Below are 15847 nucleotides of genomic sequence, written 5' to 3'. Positions count from 1 at the left end.
ATAAGTAAGCATTTACATATAAATTAACACTCCTAATGTTACAGGGAGCCCCATGCACAAGAGTGTACCCCCTAAGGAGAGCCACCCAGTGCAAAAGAAAGTGCAGCCTGCCCAGGAATGGCACCACACACATGGAGAGCTGACACAGCAAGATGACTCAACAAAGAGACACAGATTCCTGGTGCCGCTGATAAGGATAGAAGCAGTCACAGAAGAACACACAGCAAATGGACACAGAGAGCAGACAAAGGGGAAGGAGGGGAGAGAAATAAATAAATCTTTTTAAAAAAGTACAATATAAGCATAAATTTCATTCTACATGGGTGTGTTCTTCCCAACTCCATGTAATTACTGATCAAATAAACTAGAACTATATCTATTAGAGCTTATATTTTGATTTTATTATTTTTATTTTTATTTTTAGTCTTTATTTTTTTAATATTACATTAAACAAAATGAGGTCCCCATATTCCCCCCATCCCCCTCATCCCACTCCTCCCCCCATAACAACAATCTCCTCCATCATCATGAGACATTCATTGCATTTGGCAAATACATCTCTGAGCACTGCTGCACCTCATGGTCAATGGTCCACATTAGAGCCCACACTCTCCCACAGTCCACCCAGTGGGCCATGGGAGGACATACAATGTCCAGTAACTGTCCCTGCAGCACCACCCAGGACAACTCCAAGTCCCAAAAATACCCCCACATCTCATCTCTTCCTCCCACTCCCTACTCCCAGCAGCCACCATGGCCACTTTCTCCACACCAATGCCACATTTTCTTCAATTACTAATCACAATAGTTCATGAATAGAATATCAGTAAATCCACTCTAATCCATACTCTATTCCTCCATCCTGTGGACCTTGGAATGGTTGCGTCCACTCCACATCTATATCAAGAGGAGGCTTAGAATCCACATGGATGCTGGGTGCAATTCTCCTGCTTTCAGTTGTAGGCACTCTTGGCTCCCTGGTGTGGTGGTTCACCTTCTTCACCTCCATGATTATATTGAAAGAAAAATTATGTTTTCAAGATTGTTACCTTGAAGAGAGTTTCCAAGATCTTTTTGATCATTTAAATACATTTGCAAGATATGTTTTGTTAAAGGAAAATAAAGTTTTGTCTTAAATTTTAAAGTAAAATAAACTGGTTGTTGTAGAAAGAAATGGGAATATGTAGGACAATCATGAGTTGATACAGAAAGTTGAAGGTTTGCAGAAAATGGATTTTATTTGTCATGGCACAGGGTGGCTAAGATTTGATAGGTTTATAAGATTTTTAAGAGTTTTCCCATCAGACAATGTCTTCATACAGTGCTTCATACAAAATCACTTCATACCGTGGTTTTCTCTCTGTTCAGTTAAAGTTTTCTTGTATTATCTGTCTGTTCTTAATAAGAAGTTATAAAAGGTTTTCCTTAACTGAGTGTCTTGTTTAGAAGCAAACTTTCTGTATCACCTCTGCTGTATATTTACCTTATCATCCTCTCTTGTTGTAGAGAATAAACCTCACTTTTGAAATAATTATGTTTATTTTACAATCATGCTACCTCCTATCTTTAGTTTTACAACTTTTTATTTTGTTAAGTTTTTATTGAAGATTATCATTCATATGTGAATATCCATAAATAATAAGTGTATAGTATAAGTTGTGAACTTACAAAACAAACATGAATATCATCATACAGGGCTCCTATATATTACCCCAACAGCAGTACCTTGCATTGTTATGAAACAATTGTTACAAACCATGAAAAAGCATTGTAAAAATATGACTACTAATAAATATAGCCAATATCTTACATTTGGTGTATTTTTCCCCCAACTCACCCAGTTAATGACACCCTGAATTAGTATTATGTACTTATTATAGTTCATGAGAGAACATTTTCATATTCTGTTAGCCACAGTCCATCTTCTACCACAGGATTCACTGTGTTATACAGTCTCCTGTTTTGTACAATCCACTAAAAGTGTATACTCAGTGGCTCTCACATCCATTGCAAAGTTGTGCTATCATCACCTCAGTCAATTTTAGAACATTTTCACTACTTGAGAAGGAAAAATCCCGTATCTCCTTATACCCCTTATTATTGTCCCTTAGAATTGATATAATATCTTTGCCATTGCTGCAAATATTACAATATTATTGTTAACTCTACTCTGTTATATGCAGATGGTCTCTTCTTGCACATGGTACTTTTTATAATACTTTTTGCACAGGGAGCCCATTTGCCATCTTTGGCAGCCCTAGGTGGGCTGCTCTTGAAGTTACTGGCAACCTACCCTTAGTTCCTGAAAATAAGCATAGCTCAAACAAAAGGACAGGTGAAATTTTCCGTGTGTAATCATCCAGGGGGCACTCCATCCTTGTAGCAGTTCCCCCTCTGTTTATACCCTCTCCTTACTCTTGAGGAGGTTTAGCTTCTGGAGCTGCTTCCTGCTGACTGTGGATGTTGTGACAGGTTCCAGTGGAGGAGCAGAATCTTGCCCTAGCTATGTTAAGGTATATTTGACTGTCAGCACACTGACAACAGAATCGTTCATAGCTCTGGGCTATGATCATTTGCAGTTTAATAGCTTCTAAACTTTTACTCATGAAGTACACCAAGCAGTTAAGAAGGCAGGGACCACATTTTAAGAGCATGATACCAATTATTAGGGGACTTATTATGGGTAAGAACCATGATAATTTAGGCATAGAGTTTTTGATGGATTCTCATATCGATTATGCAGGAGGATTGGTAATGTTATGAAGCTAAATGGCTTGGGTGTTTAGCCCTAGCTGCACTGATGTATTTAACCATGTGCAGCAGGAGATATTGGCTACTGCACATACCCCTCTTTGTTCTGCCAGAAGATGATCTAAGGCCATCTCATTATGCATGACATTTACTGTGTCTATAGAAACTCGAATTGTTTTGAGAATTGCATCAGTGATATTGACACGTTCTTCTACTGTGGCTGTTAGGTTGCCTCATGATAGGCAAACCTTCCATAGGGAGTTGATAATCTTATGGTTAACCCTAGCCCAGCGACTTCATATCTAGGGTAAGTTTATTTCTGGTATGGCTAGTGGGCTGGTAAATAGAGATACCATGATTCAGATATCCTATAGTATATTGGCTCCTTATCCAAACATTGTTTACACATTCAGACTTGGGGATCAAGCAGTCCTCCTTCTAAGCCTTCAAAAGGCATTTGAAAATGTATCTTTTTGGTGTACACAGGGCTTTCTAATTGGTTCTTTATAAAATTTGGATTTTTTTAAAAGACTCTGCAGCTGCCTATTGTTTTAATTAGGTCACAGCAGACATTAGATAGGGGACCCAGTTTGTAAGGTAACATGATTCACAAGGCAAGTAGGAGCAAGAATTTTTCTAAGCAGCCCACATCCTTGAGTTTTTATATTTTAGCTCCCACCTTGGATTTAAATAAGTATAGGATAGGTAAATAAAGGCTCCAACTTTTTTGTTCCCCTTTTAGATATTGGCTGTAGCAGTTTGATATTATTGATGAATTTCAATTCTAGGCATATCAGATGATACTGGATTCATAGGTTTACTTAATTAAGGAATTACAGAAACCTCTTCTGCCAGTAGGGCATTGAGTCCCCACCCACCAAAGAATGATATTTAATCAATTACCTAACTTCATATCTTGAGGAAAGAGAAAACTAAACCTAACATTAGTAGGAGGAAGGAAATAATAAAGATCAGAAAGGAGACAAGGGAGATAAAGCACAGAAAAACAACTGAGAGGATCAATGAAACCAAAATTTGGTTCCTTAAAAAGATTAATAAAATTGACAAACTTTTATCCAAACAAAGAGAAATGAGAGAAGATGCAAATAACTATTTAAGGAATGAAAGTGGGAACATTAACACTCATTTGGCAGAAATTAAAAGGGTTATAAGAGAATACTATGAACATTCATATGTCAATAAACTAGATAATTGAGAAGACATGAACAAATTCCTAAAACATAAAAACAACCTGCTCTGACTCAAGAAGATATAAAAGATCTTAACAGACCTATAAAAGCAAAGAGATTGAATAATAATCGAAAATGTCCCATCAAGGAAAGGTCAAAGTCCAGATGGCTTCAGGGAGAAGTGTACCAAACATTCAAACAAGAATTAACACCAATTCTTCCCAAACTCTACCAAAAAACTAAAGTGGTAGGAATTCTTCCTAACTCATTATTCCATAAGGCTACTATTGTTCTGATACCCAAATCAGATAGACACATCAAAAGAAAACAAAGAACCACTTCCATATGAATACAGAAGCAAAAACTCCCAACAAAACACTAGCAAATCAAATCAAACTACATATATTATAAGGATTATACTCCATGACCAAGGGTGACTTATCCCCAGAATGCAGTGGTGGGCCAACCTAAGAAAATCACTCACTGTAGTAACACACATTAAAAACAATGGAGGGAACAATCTATGATCACTTCAATAGCACTGAGAAGCCTTCTGATGAAATCTACCATGATTTCATAATAAAATTGCTCAGAAAAATAGGAATGAAAGGTAACAACCACAACAAGTAAATACAAAAAACTCACAGCTAACATCAAAGTCAATGTGAGAAACAATGAAAGCCTGCAATGAAAGAATGAAACCTGAGGTCAGGAACAAGACAAGGATGCCCACTGTTACCACTTCTATTCAAAATTAAAATGGAAGTTCTAGCCAGGGTTATTAGGCAAAAAAAGATAAAGGCATTTAAATCAGAAATCAAAAACTACCACTATTCACAGATGGTATGATCGTTCATATTGAAAATCCCAAAAAATCCTCAAGAAATCTACTAGAGGAAACAAATTCAGAAAAGTTGCAGGGTATAAGATAAACACTAAAAAAAAAATCAGTTTTGTTTTTCCATACCAGGAAAAAACACTGTGATATGGGCATTAAACATCAATTGCAGCAGCTGCAATACCTACTCTGCAGTTCATTGACATCACCCAGGATAACTAAGAAGGAGGTGGGGAAGGACAACCACCATACCAAGGAACCAAGAGAGTCTACAACTGCAAGAGAGTCCCATCCATCAGCCATAAGGGATTGAAGTCTCCTCTCAATTAGAAGTGGAGTAGGTATCCCCATTCCAGAATCGTCAGGATTGGGGAATAAAATATGGATGAGAGTGGACTTACTAATATTCTACTATGAACTTACTGGTATTCCAGCAATGGAAGAAAGTATATCATTGATGTGGAGACAGTGGCTGCTGGAGGTGCTGAAGGCACAGAAAGGGAAAAAGAGGTGTAATATGGGGGCATTTTTGAAACATGGAATTGTCTTTACTGACACTGCAAAAACAGATAGAGGCCACTATATATCCTAAAGAATTGAGTGAGAGTGAGTAGGAAGAATGTAAACTATAATCCATGCTTCGTGGCAATGCTCCAAATGTGTTCATCAATTGCAATGAATGTACCACATTAATGAAAGAAGCTGTTAATGTGGGGAAGGGTGGGAGGTGTGTGGAATGGGGCATTTGGGAATCCCTTATACTTTTTGTGTAACATTTTCTGTAACCTAAGTACATTTGAAAAAATAAAAAAATCTTTAAAACATTCCATTCACAATAGCCTCTAAAAGAATAAAATACCTGATAATGAATTTAAATAAAGAGATGAATGACCTATACACTGAAATCTGCAAAGCACTTAATTAAATTTGACCTAAATTATGACCTAATTAATTTTAATTAATTAAAGATGATCAAAATAAATGGCGAGTCCTTGTTTCAGATTTAATATTGTTACAATATCAGTACTATCTGAAGTGATCTGCAGATTAAATGCAATACCCAAACTGGGGGGAAGGCAATACATTTACATGCTGAGTTTGGCTTTGAGACTGGCCACATTTGAGCAACACAGAGGCTCTCAGGAGGTAATTCTTAGGCACACTGCAGCTCTAGGCCTTGTTCTTATCTCAGGTGCACAGGCTCACAAGCATAATCATTAGTATCAAGGGCTCATTGTTGGATCTTCCTTCTTTTTTGGTCTTTGCTATTGCACTTGGGGGATTGTTGCTGTTCCTTTAGGGACTGTGATAGAGCTCCCCTGGCTAGGAACTCAGCACTCCCTCAGTTGTTTTTAATTGTAACAACTATGAAAATATCCAAACATCTTTATGTACCCTGGATATATGGATATATGCCCTGTAGAACTCCCTGCCAACCATGTGTCCCCTGTCAATAACATCCCACACCAGTGTTCCTCCTCTGACATTGTTGAACCTCTCTGTGATCCAAAACTTCTTCAAAAATGAAGCCCTATATTGCCAGGTTCCATTAGTAGTAAAATGAAATATAGTGATGAGCTTAAAGGTTAGATATAGAATACATATTAATTTAGAAAAATTAAGGTAAAAATAAATTGGGGTACCAAAAAATTTAAAAATGCAAAAGCTTTATTTTTGATGTTTTGCCTTCCATCACTGCAATAAGTGTTGCCTTGTATGCAAACTGGCAAGGCAACTTCTTCCACCAAGGGATTACTACCAAGTACCAGCTGATGATGTAACTAGAAAATGACCTTGAATAAAGGGGTCAACTCGGACCATCAGAATATCTGTCTACATATAATACCAGGAGTTAAAAATGCTTTTTGACCTAATAAAAGGAGGAAAGGAAAGGACAAATGAGTTTATGTGGCTATGAGTCTCCAAAAAGAGCCGGGAGGTCATCAGAGTGGTTGCCCTTACGCACACCTCAGCAGAGTCCCAGAGACAGATAAAGAAGATACAACCCCAGGTACTGGTTCTTCTGAGGGCTACAGGGACCAACAGTTTCTGTGGTCATGGGCAGGTGGAGTTCAGTGCCATGTCAGTTGGCTCCTAATTTGGAGTTTGTGTTTCTGTGTAATGGAGCTGGACTCAGATCTGATCTTTGTCCACAAGCCTCTCCCTGTTATTTTACTGGATCTGTAGTTGGTGCTTGGGTTTAGTGTATACCCAGGGGACCTGAATCTCTGGACTGACCATGTGATAGCCAGGCCCTGAGCCTCAACAGACTTGCAAACTCCTACACTCTGGTTTATTGGACTTACACCACTCTGCTAACATGGAGATGAAGAAGGTGAACCACCACACCAGGGAGCCAAGAGTGCCTACAACTGAAAGCAGGAGAATTGCATCCAGCATCCATGTGGAATCTAAGCCCTTTCTTTATATAGATGTGGAAGTGACACAACCATTCCAAGGTCCACAGGATGGAGGAATAGAGTATGGATTAGAGTGGACTTACTGATGTTCTATTCATGAATGATTGTGATTAGTAACTAAAGAAAATGTGGCATTGGTGTGGAGAAAGTGGTCATGGTGGCTGCTGGGGGCAGGGAGTGGGAGGGAGAGATGTGATGTGGGGGCATTTCCAGGGGTTAGAGTTGTCCTGGCTGGTGCTGCAGGGACAGTTACCAGTCATTGTATGTCCTCTCATGGCCACTGGGTGGGCTGTGGGAGAGTGTAGGGCTATGGTGTGGGGCCATTGACCATGAGGTGCAGTGGTGCTCAGAGATGTATTCACCAAGTGCAATGAATGTCTCATGATGATGGAGGAGGTTGTTATGGGGGGAAAGTGGGGTGAGGGAGATGGGGGTTTATAGGGACCTTGTATTTTTTTAAGGTAACATTAAAAAAATTTTAAAGACCAAAAAAATGAAAAAAATAATAAATGCAATACTGCCAAAATCTCTGCAACCTTTTTTTAGGAATGGAAAAAGGTGATCCTCAAATTCATATGGAATAGCAAGGCACCAACTAGCCAAAACAATCTTTCAGAAGTCTCTAACTATATAATAAGCACACACAACAAGATATCATCCCAAATTATACAACATAACATAAAAAGAACTGGAAAAATCTCATCTATTCTCCAGGGGAAAAAATCAGCCAATACAGTCCCAAATGAACCAGAGAAGGAATTATGCATCAAAGCAGTCTCTGCTCAATAAGAAAGGTAAATACTCTTGAAATGAAAGAAAAGATAGTTCTCAACAAAGAAACATAAACAACAAAAATGTAAAAGGAAACTTTAGACCTATATATAAAATATCCAAAATTCAAGGAAAACTAACAAGATGTGGCAAAGTAAGGAGTTCCTAGAGTCAGCTCCTGCTACAGGGCAGTTAGTAATCACATGGTGCTATCTAAAGCACCTGTTTGGGTAATCCAGGAAGCCAGAAGAGCTTCATGCAACATCCTTGAAAGAACAGAAGGAAGGAGACTGCCCATCTGCAGAGAAGATTCAGAAGTAGAGCACCCCATGCCCTGGAAGCTGGTGCCCATCATCCAGTGGAGGCACAAGCCACCTCGAGAGCTATTCTGCAGCTGGAATAGGAAGCTCCACTTCCCAAAAATGGGGAAGGAAAACATAGTTGGGCACCAACTTCAGCTACTGATGAGTAAATTGAGAGGGCTACAGTATATAATTCTAAGAACAGCTAAAGTTTGAACCTGAACAAGTCAGAAAGAGGCTGGGTGTCACCATCTTAACTCCACGCTGGGCACAAGGGGAAGCAGGACAGAATAAAAATCCCAGTGCTGGTAGGGACCAGCACCTTTCCATCCAGATCAGATTGCAGCTCTAGCATAGGACCCAGCCTCACCTCCAGCAGGGAGGAAGCTGGGGGACCTGCATTAGCCTCTTTGGGAAATTACCAGCCAAGTTGAGATGTCAGAGAATATCCTACCATAGCAGCACAAGCTGCCCCAAGAGCTATCCTCTGGCTAGAAATGGAAGCTCCTTTTTCCCAAAAACAGGAGAGGAAGAGAGTTGGCCACTGATTTCAGCTACTGATTAGTAAATTCAGTTTGCTAGAGTCTAACCCTAAGAACAGCTAAAGGATGAACCTGTCCAAGTCAGAAAGAGGCTGGTGGCCACCATTTTAACTCCACCCCCAGCAGAAGGGGAAGCCAGGCTGACCAAAATCATGGTTGAACATAGGGACCTGTTTCTTTCACCCAGATCAGCCTGCAGTCCTATTCTAGGCTTCAGCCCCACCTCTGGCAGGGGGGAATCTAGTGGACCCTGCACTAGCCTATCCAGGTAACTTCAGGAACCTTTAGCTGACATGGGCTGAATAACTGGAAGTCTACCAGGACAACTGTGGTCATCTTGGACCTGCAATACATAGATTGCTGCCCATGCCTGCAGCTCTGTCCCTGCCCCAGGCAGGGGTGAAAGGGGCATGAAGCTTCATCAGTTTCACTGGGCAGCCACAGTCACAGCCTGCATAACTTGAATTATTCCACACAGCTGTGATTCTGTCCCTACCCCTGGCAAAGGAGAAAGTTGAGAGAAGCTTCATAGGTCCCTGGGTAATGAGGGCAGCTTAAGCCTCCACAGCTTAGAGTACCAACTACATCCTTGGCTCCTACTGCACAACCAGCAAAGGAGAAAGGGCAGAAAGCCATAAACTAAAGAGGAAAAACTACACCCAGAATAAATACTCTACTACACCAGATGCCAATACAACAAAAAATTATAATCCACACCAAGGAACAGGAAGATATGGCCCAGTTAAAGGAACAAGATAATGTTCCAAGTAACAGAAAGGACTTGAGACAACTAATCATAGAAGTTCAAACAGGGAAACGGACTTTGGCCCAGTGGTTAGGGCGTCCATCTCCCCGGGCCTCCTTGACCCGTGTGGAGCTGGCCAGGCGCAGTGCTGATGCGCGCAAGGGGTGCCGTGCCACGCAAGGGTGTCCCCCGCGTGGGGGAGCCCCACGCGCAAGGAGTGCGCCCGTGAGGAAACCCGCCCAGCGTGAAAAGAAAGAGCAGCCTGCCCAGAAATGGCGCCGCCCACACTTCCCGTGCCGCTGACGACAACAGAAGCGGACAAAGAAACAAGACGCAGCAAATAGACACCAAGAACAGACAACCAGGGGAGGGGGGGAAATTAAATAAATAAATAAATCTTTAAAAAAAAAAAAAAGAAGTTCAAACAAATCTCCTTAAATTCAATGAGATGGCTAAAGAGATTAAGGATATTAAGAAGACACTGGAGGAGCACAAAGAACTCGAAAGCATACATAGCAAATTAGCAGATCTCAGAATGAAAGGTGCAATAAATGAAATTTAAAAACATTGAAATCATATAAAGCAGATTTAAGAAGGCAGCAAAAAGGATTGGTAAGCTGAAAGAAATGGCCTCTGAAAGTGAACATAGAAAAGAACAAATGAGGAATGGAAAAAATTGAACAAGGAAACAGGGACATAAATGACAGCAAAAGATGTACAAACATACATGTCATGGGTGACCCAGAGAAGAAGAAAAGGGAAAAGGGGCAGAAGGAATATTTGAAGAAACAATGGTAGAAAATTTCCCAACCCTATTGAAGGACATAGATATCCATGTCCAAGAAGCACAATGTACTCCCATCCAAAAAAATCCGAATCAACCAACTCTGAGACACATACTAACCAGAATATCTGATGCCAAAGACAAAGAGAATTCTGAGACCAACAAGAGAAAAGCAAAGCATGACATAAGGGATACCCAATAAGATTAAGTGTTGATTTCTCTTCAGAAACCAGGGAGGCAATAAAACAGTGGCGTGATATATTTAAGATACTAAATATAGAAGTAAAACTTCCAGCCAAGGATCTTATATCCAGCAAGACTGTCTTTCAAAACTGAGGATGAGATTAGAATATTCATAGATAAACAGAAACTGAGAGAATTTCTAACCAAGAGGCAAGATTTTCAAGACATACTAAAGGTTACGCTAGACCCTGACAAGAAAAGACAGGACAGAGAGGCCTGGAAGAGAGTCTAGAAATGAAGATTTTATCAATAAAATTAAAAGAGGAAAAGAAGGGTGAAAATAAAATACGGCAGATAAAACTCAAAAAGTCAAGAAAAAACTTAACCAATGATGTAAGGCACTTGTATTCATAAAACTGCAACTCAATATTAAAAAAAAAATTAAAAAAAGTTCTAAATAACTGGAAGAATATTCCATGCTCATGAATTGGAAGACTAAATATCATTAAGATGTCAATTCTACTCAAATTGATATACAGATTCAATGCAAGCCTGATGAAAATTCCACCAGAATTTTTTTTAATTGAAAACACAATTATCAAACTTATTTGGAAGGGTAAGGGATCCTGAATAGCCAGGAATATCTTAAAAAAGAAAAGCGAAATCTCACCTCCAGACTTTAAATCATATTTCCTAGATATAGTGGTTTAAAAAAAGCATGGTACTGCCATAAAGACAGACACATAGACCAATGGAATCAATTTGATGGTTCAGAAACAGACCCTCACATGTATGGTCAAGCCATTTTTGACTAGCCTATCAATCCCACACATCTCAGGCAGAATAGTCCATTCAACAAATGGTGCTGAAAGAACTTGATATCCATAGCCAAAAGAAGGAAAGAGGACCTCTATCTCACACCTTATCCAAAAATTAACTCAAAATGGACCAAAAACCTAAAAATAAAAGCAAGAACCATAAAACTTCTAGAACAAATGGTAAGAAAGTATCTTCAAGATGTGGTGGTACATGGTAGATTCTTAAAGGAGATAAGAGGAGGACTGAGATGGACTACTGATGGTTAATGTACATAAATTTTAATTAGCTTTGCTGTGAAAGTGTGGAAATGTATAGAGCGAATGGTAACACATAGCGAGTAAAAGCTAGTTTATAAATGGGGATGTGGTGGAAAATGGTAATCTAGATATGAAATGCCAATTGACAGAATGCTAAAGAAATAATCTAGGAACCCTGAATAGCACAGCAAACCAAGAAGTAGATGAGAATTGTGTTTGATGGTACAAATGCAAAAGTGTCCTTTGTTAGCTAAAGCAAATGTACATCACTACTGTAAGGTGGTGGGAATGTGGAGAAGTATGGGAAAAATACAACTGGAGTGACCTATGGACTCTGATTAGCAGTAATAATATAATATTGTTGCATCTATGCCAAAGATGTACTGTGTTGATAATGGGGCAATATGGAAAATGTATGCCAAATGTACACTATGGTCATGGTAACAATCAGATGATATTAACTTATCTGTAACAAATGTTCAGATAGAGGGGTGTTGTTTGGGAATTCTGTACATGTGCATGATTGTTTTATAAGTTTACAACTTCTGCCATAAAATTATAGTTAAAAAATAATAATAGGGTAGGTTGGGGGGGAAATACACCAAATGTAACATAAGAACAACAAGATTTTGACAAAAATCTTTCATAATTTGTAAGAAACATCTCATGAAAATGCAAGGTGTTGGTGGAGGGTTGATGTATGGGACCCCTGAATGATGTTACACGTTTGCTTTCTAACTTCACAATTTTTACCATACTTATTTATGAATGATCATATATAAATGATATAAAGATAATAATAGGGTGGGTTGGGGGAAAATACTGTGGTTAGTAGTAATATTGTGACAATGCTCTTTAATCATTAGGTTAAAATGTTTAACAATTCAAGGTATTGGTGATAGGGTGAGGTATGAGAGTCCTGTATCATGTTATATATATTTGTTTTGTAAATTCACAATTATTATTATACACTTAATGTTTATGTATGCTTATGTATGAGTGGTATACTCTAATAAATTTTTAAAAAATGTTTTAAAAAGCATGGGACCCACTGAGTCCATCACTCTCCTTTCTGGGGAACAGGATTGGAAGGAGACTATCTGGGGAGTCAGGCAAGCTAAAATTAGATTCAATTATAAAACAAAGTTGAAAAATTAGGTATTTTTTTATCACCAATTTACAGATGAGGAATAGGTACAAAGATCTCAAAGTACTTTTCCTGAAGTGACCCACCAAGTACATGTCAGGATCTAAGTACAGGGAAGTCTGACTTAAGGTAAACCACTGTGGAAATGACTTCACAAGAGTCACAATTCCATCCAAGTTGGGCCTCCCTCAAAGCCCATGGTGAGCCTCAACTACATTCAAGGGCTGCAAATATGATGGTCTGAAACCACCTACCCAACAAGGAGGGTCATCATAGAGATGGTGGAAAGAGCCACCGTCTCCACCCTTTACACTTTATTAAATAAAGTGAGTGCATGGTGACTGTTTAGGACTGTTTAGGTGATCCAGTGAGCAAGAGATAAAGAATCAGCAAATACAACTTGAAGAAGAGGGGTCAATGGTAGGATAACAGAGCAGGTAAGAAAGATGCTGTGAGTGGATGAAGTTCAACCTGCTGCCCACATAGGATGTCCCAGGTTTGGTTCCTGGTGCCTCCTAAAAACAAACAAGCAAACAAATGAATAAACCAACTCAAGGGAGCCTATGTAGGCTCAATGGTTCAGTGCCAGCTTCCCACATACAAGGTCCCAGGTTCAGGTTCAATGCCCAGTCCTGGTACCTCAAAAAAAAAAGGTTACCTAAGTCAGAGAAGACAAGACTTGAGCTGGGGATCAAAGGAGGAGGAGGAAGCAGGCAAATGGTGAGGGGCTATTTCCACATCAAGAAGGAAGAAAGAGCTTTATCACTCAATTACCTCCAAGGGAGTTGGGCATGACAAAAAAAAAAAAACATTAAAAATGTGCAAAGTATTTACATAGACATTTCTACAAGGAAGATATACAAATGGTAAATAAGCATAAGAAAAGATGCTCAAGTCCATTAGCCATTAGGGAAAGGCACATCAAAGCATGATGAGCTGTCCTTCACACCCACTCAAAAGGCTATTATTTTTTAAATTGGAAAATAGCAAGTGCTGGTAAGGATGCATATAAATAGGAAACCTCATACACTGTTGGTAAGAATATAAAATAGTGTATTGGCTGTGGAAAACAGCTTGGCAGTAACTCAAAAAGTTAAACTAAAATTACCAAATGACCTGGCAATCCCACTTCTGCATATATATCCAAAAGAATTGAAAGCAAGGATTCAGACAGGTATTTGTATGTCAATGTTCAGAGCACAATAAAGAAAGGGTAGAAGCCAAATAACTACCAGCAGATGAATGGATAAACAAAATGTGGTGAATACATACAATGGAATATTATTCAGCTCTAAGAAAGAATGAAGTCCTGATGCATTCATCAACATGGATGAACCATCAGGACATTACATTCGGTAAAATAAGTCAGACACAAAAAGACAAATATTGTATGATCTCACTGATATGAACTAAGGATAAGAAGCAAACTCACAGATTTAGAATCTAGAATATAAGTTACCAAGGGATACAATGGGTTAGAGAATGGAAAACTGATATTTAAATTGTGCAGAATCTCTATTTAGGTTGATTATAAATGTTTGGGAATGGATAGTGGTGATGGTAGGACCTTACTGTGAATTATATGTTTGTGAATATGGTTGAGAGAATTTGTTTAAGGTCATGTACGTTACTAGAAGGAAAGCTAAAAGCCTAAAGGTGGGATTGTTTAACTAAGTGAATGTGTTATGGATGATGGACTGAGGTTAACAAATATAAGATTGCTCTTTCATGAATTATAACAAATGGATGACACTATTACACATTGTTAATAATAGGAAGGTAGATGGAAAAAATACACCTAATGTAAACTAAGGATTATAGTTGTCAGTAATATCTTATATTCTTTCATCAATCCTCACAAAGCTGACACACTAATGCAAAGAGTCAACAATAGAGGGATACATGGGAACATTGTATTTTTTACATGAATTTTCTGTAAACATACAACTTCTCTCATTTAAAAAAATTGTAGTAATTTAAGAAAGCATTATGCTAAGTGAAAGAAACTAGATGCAAAGTACCATATATTCTATGATTTCATTAATATAAAATGGAAAGATAAATTTATAGAGATGAAATTTATAGTGGTTATGGAGGGCTGGGGAATGATAGAGGGATTGAGAGGTGACTTCTAAGGAGTATAGGGCTTTCCTTCTAGGATTAATGAAAATGTCCTGAACTTGATTGTGGTGAGGAATGCACACATCTGTAATTATAATAAAGTACACTTAGGATAGCTTATATGGTATGTAACTATATCTCAATAAATGCTTTTAAAACTTGGAGCACACATTGTGGAGGTTCTTGTAGTGCAATGTAATAGCCTTGCATTTTACTATAAACTGGGAAAGTGTGGGGGTTTCAGTAAAGAAAAACAAGGGCCAAGACTTGTCTTAGGTTTTAACAGGATCATTCTGGCTGCTAGGTAAGAATGGACCACAATGGCAAGTAGGTCAAAAGGCAGACTAGTTAGGGAGCTATCACAGCAGTCCAGGCAAGTGATATGGTGGATTAGATAGAGCAGCAGCAGTTAGGGAAACCAGGTGGTCGGGTTCCACACTTATTTGAAGTAGCTGTTGCTGGATTACTGTGGGGTAAGAAAGTGACACAATCCCAACTCCAAAAGACAGAGGAATGAACAAACAGGAGGAATGCACCTATGGATAAGTAGACTATTATTATTCTAATAATGGAAGAACATAACATTGATATAAATACAGTGGACACAAGAGGTTCTGAGGGGAGGGAGAGGGAAGAATAGGCATTACATGGGGCATTTTTCAAACACTGGAATAATTTTGCATGATACTGCAATAACAGATACACGTCATTATACATTTTCTCAAACTTATAAAAATGTGCTGTGCAAAGTGTGAAACAATGCAAACTATAGACCATGCTTGACAGCAATGCTTCAATATGTGCTCATCCCATGAAACAAATGGACCACACTAATGAATGAAGGATAATGTATATGGGGAAAAGTGTGTTAGAGGGAGGGAGTAGGGTATATGGGAACCCCCTATATTTTTGATGGAACATCTATGGCAACTAAAGCTCCTTTAAAAATAATGAAAATAATTTTTTTTTTAAATTGT

The 15847-nt window shown here is 38.6% G+C and overlaps 1 long non-coding RNA gene across 2 annotated transcripts in view; it reads right to left on the bottom strand.

Annotated features, from left to right (window-relative positions):
* Positions 1-507: 507 nt before the first annotated feature.
* The window catches only part of LOC131277642 (uncharacterized), a 56047-nt gene continuing 40707 nt past the window's right edge, over positions 508-15847 (bottom strand). For both annotated transcript variants that reach the window (XR_009184780.2, XR_009184779.1), the window contains exon 3: positions 508-1003. This is a non-coding gene — a long non-coding RNA (uncharacterized lncRNA). The remainder of the gene's footprint in view (positions 1004-15847) is intronic.

This window comes from Dasypus novemcinctus, unplaced genomic scaffold, assembly GCF_030445035.2.
Source record: "Dasypus novemcinctus isolate mDasNov1 unplaced genomic scaffold, mDasNov1.1.hap2 scaffold_214, whole genome shotgun sequence".
NCBI lineage: Eukaryota > Metazoa > Chordata > Mammalia > Cingulata > Dasypodidae > Dasypus > Dasypus novemcinctus.
The sequence above is the reverse complement of the archived record's forward strand: the minus strand, read 5'-3'. Positions and strand labels throughout refer to the sequence as shown.